Source organism: Suncus etruscus, chromosome 3 (assembly GCF_024139225.1).
Source record: "Suncus etruscus isolate mSunEtr1 chromosome 3, mSunEtr1.pri.cur, whole genome shotgun sequence".
NCBI lineage: Eukaryota > Metazoa > Chordata > Mammalia > Eulipotyphla > Soricidae > Suncus > Suncus etruscus.
The window spans coordinates 155074727-155079122 of record NC_064850.1 but is presented as its reverse complement, the minus strand read 5'-3'; the positions used below and the strand labels follow the sequence as shown (position 1 = coordinate 155079122).

General features: G+C 35.9%; 1 pseudogene; it reads left to right on the top strand.

Moving 5' to 3' along the window:
- Positions 1–960: 960 nt before the first annotated feature.
- Positions 961–1078, top strand: LOC126004868 (uncharacterized; annotated as a pseudogene).
- Positions 1079–4396: the final 3318 nt, after the last annotated feature.

Here is a 4396-nt window from a genome sequence, read left to right as displayed (position 1 = left end):
TAGACTTAAGAATTATATAGGCTACCTTTACAAGTAAATCCCTAGATTGCATTATAGGTGCAGAAGATAATGTTATGTTACAAATTTATTTTTTCTTTGTGATTTTTATTTTGTTTTGATTTTGGTTTGGGGGACACATCTATAGGCTCTCAGGAGTTACACTTGACTCTGTGCTCAGAACTTACTCCTGGCAGACTTGGAGGATCATATGGGTTGCCTGGAATTAAACTCACATCAGCCCCACACAAGGCATATGCCCTACCCATTCAGAGCTCAGGCCCTATCATTTTACAAATTTGCTCTATTGAAGAAAAGGTAAAATTAAAAGATTATTCCTATGTTGACAATACATTGATTGGTCTAAATTCAGCTGACAATAATGATAGAAGTCTTCTAAAAATTGGAATGAACAAAGTAGAAGATTAAGAAAAAAAACTTAAAGTCAGTTCACACCAAGGGCCAGTAGTACTGCAATATCTAAAGTTCAGCCTTGCTGAATCCTTGATGAGTCATATTCATTTCTGGCATTTCATTCCTAGCACAGACTTTACCAAATATTTTTAATCTTCTGAGCATTTCTTATCTACTATAATGTTGCCATAACTTGTTCACTGGTATGATCTCTAAAGCCTCACTGCTTTCCCCATAAAGTTTAATGAGGTTACTCTGAAAGATATGTAATCCACTTTGGCCAAAATAAAAATTATTATTAAAAATTGAAAAAAATTGGGGCCCAGAGAGATAGCACAGCGGCATTTGCCTTGCAAGCAGCCGATCCAGGACCAAAGGTGGTTGGTTCGAATCCCGGTGTCCCATATGGTCCCCTGTGCCTGCCAGGAGCTATTTCTGAGCAGACAGCCAGGAATAACCCCTGAGCACTGCTGGGTGTGACCCAAAAAACAAAACAAAAAAAATTGAAAAAAAATTTAATGAGGTTCAATCGCAGCAAGAAATAATACTGTGCTTGCTTCAGCAGCACATATACTAAAAATTGGAACGATACAGAGAAGATTAGCATGGCCCCTACGCAAGAAATGATACAATCACCTGCTTATGGATTGGGAGGATTAACATTATTAACATGGCAATACTCCGCAAAGCATTATACATATTTAACGCAATCCCTCTAAAGGTACCCATAACATTCTTCAAAGAAGTGAATCAAACACTCCTGAAATTTATTTAGAACAATAAATACCCATAAATAGCTAGAGCAATCCTTGAGAAAAGGAATGTGGGAGATATCACTTTCTCCAGCTTTAAATTGTATTGCAAACCAATAGTCATTCAAACAGCATGGTATTAGAATAAAGATATATCCTCATATCAGTGAAATAGACTTGAGTATTTAGAGAATGTTCCCCAGGCATGCAATCAATTAATCTTTTGTAAAGGGGAAAGAAACTCAAAATAGAGCAAGAAATGCCTCTTCAACAAGTGGTGTTGGAATAACTGGTTGCCACTTGCAAAAAATGTGAACTCAGGCCTCCATCTAACACCGTGCAAAAGGTCAAATAAAAATGAATTAAAGACCTTGATATAAGACCCAAAACCATAAGGTATATAGAACAACATGTAGGTAGAACACTCCATGACATTGAGGCTCACTCACAGAATGGGAGAAACTATTCACCCAATACCCATCAAATAAGCAGTTAAGGCCTAAGATATACAAGGTACTGACTGAACTTAACAAGAAAAAAATCTAACCTCATCAAAAAATGGGGAGAAGAAATGAACAAACACTTCCTCAAAGAAGAAATACAAATGGCCAAAAGGCACATGAAAAAAGGTTCCACATCACTAATCATCAGGGAGATTAAAATCAAAACAACAATGAGATACCATCTCACACTACAGAGACTGACACACATCACAAAGAATAGGAACAATCAGTACTGGTGGGAATATGGGAAGAAAGAAACTCTCATTCACTGCTGGTGGGAATATCGTCTATTCCAGCCTTTATGGAAAACAATATGGAGATTTCTCAAAAAAATAGAAGTTGAGCTCCCAAAGGATCTAGCTATACCACTCCTAAGGATATACCCTAGGAAAACAAAATCCCTTCCTCACATCTATATTAATCGCAGCACTTTTTACAATAGCCAAAAAAAAAAAGTGCCCTTCAACAGATTAATGGCTAAAGAAACTATGATACATATACATAATGGAATATTATGCAGCTGTCAGAAGAGATGAAGTCATGAAATTTTCTTAGAAATGGATGGACATGGAAACTATTATTCTGAGTGAGGTAAGTCAAAGGGAGAGAGATAGACACAGAATAGTCTCACTCATCTATAGGTTTTATAAAAAAAAAAAAAAAAGGTAAAGACATTATTGTAATAACCCCAGAGACAAGAGATGAGGGCTGGAAGGACCAGCTCATGATATGAAGCTCACCACAAAGAGTGGTGAATGTATTTGGAGAAATAACTACACTAACAACTACCATGACAATGTTAACGAGTGAGAAAAGCAGACTGCCTATCTCAAATACAGGCAGGGGGAGGATGGAGATGAGGGCATTGGTGGTGTGAATGATGCATTGGTGAAGGGGGGTGTTCTTTTCTTGACTGAAACAAAGTACAATCATGTTTGTAATCATGGTGCTTAAATAAAGATATTATTTTTAAAAAAGAAAGAATACAATCATACAATATTACAGCGACATGGATGGAACTATAATATATTATGTTAAATGAGATAAGCCAAATAAAGATGAATAAAAACAGAATGTTATAACTTATAAGTGGTATTTAGAATATAAACATGAAAAAAACAATGGTCTAATAGGTAATCCTCTCTAACACCATAGGTGCCAGGAAATAATGAGGAGGAAAGAAACTCAGTGAAAGTGGAGAAACACAAAAGCCTTTATTCTCTTTATACTTCAAAGAAAACTAAAACAATGGATACAGCTGTTTAGACTGAACAAGTGTTCAATCAACTGCGCATCATAGAGATCAATAATAATATCCTAATGCTTTTTTATTTTATTGTTTTACTTTACTTAAAGAAAATGCATCACATAGTTGACATATTTTATTATATTACATTTTTTCTAGGTAAGTGGGAAAAATGTATTTCAAAATAAAAGAAAGAAAAGGGAGAAGGGAGAAAATAAAAAAGAAGTACAGTGACAAAAAGAATTTGTGAAAATTATTTTATCCTAATGCTTTTATCCACAAAAACAGGTACAGTACCCATTCGGAAACCAGGGACTTACACTACAGAGATCACTATTAGAAGATTTTAGTGTCTTAATTTTATTTTTTTATTTTTTTACAAAAACCAAAACAAAAAACTAATATACCAATAAGCAATCATTTAACATAGTCCTTTATTTAATTATGTTGCAGTGGTAGTGGGTTTTTTGTTTTTGTCCCTCAGGGCTCATTGTGCAGGGATCACTTGTGCAGGCAAAGGCATATTTATATACACATATATATTGTTTTTTCTTTATTTAAACATATTGATTACAAATATGATTGTGATTAGGTTTCAGTCATGTAAAGAACACCCCCTTCACCAGTGCAACATTCCCGTGACTAATGTCTCAAATCTCCCTCCATCCAACCCCACCCTACCTGTACTCCAGACAGGCTTTCCAGATCCCTCATTCATTCACATGATTATGGTAGTTCTCAGTTTAGTTATTTCTATAACTGCATTCACCACTCTTTGTGGTGAGCTTCATGAAGTGAGCTGGAAGTTCCAGCCCTCCAAGCATTGTCTCTGAGGATTGTTGCAAAGATGAATTTTATTTTTCTTAATACCCATAGATGAGTGAGACTATACTACGTCTCTCTCTCTCTCTCCCTCTGACTTATTTCACTCAGCATAAAAGACTCCATGTGCATCCATGTATAGGAAAATTTCATGACTTCATCTCTCCTAAGGCTGCATAATATTCCATTGTGTATAGATACCACAGTTTCTTTAGCCATTCGTCTGGTGAAGGGCATCTTGATTCTTTCCAAAGCCTGGCTATTGTGAATAGTGCTACAATAAATATAAGTGTGAGGAAGTGTTTTTGTATTGTATTCTTGTGTTCATAGGGTATATCCCTAGGAGTGGAATAGTTGGGTTGAATGGGAGTTCAATTTCCAGTATTTGGAGGAATCTCCATATCACTTTTCATAGAGGTTGGACTAAATGGCATTCCAACCAGCAGTGGATAGGAGTGCCTTTTTCTCCACATCCCTGCCAGCACTGATTGTTCTCATTTTTTGTGATGTGTGCCTTTCTCTGTGGTGTAGATGGTATCTCATCATTGTTTTGATTTGAATCTCCCTGGTGATCAGTGATGAGGAGCATTTTTCATGTGCCTTTTGTTCATTTCTTCTCCCGATTTTTGGATGGGATTAGATGTTTTCTTCTTGTAAAGTTC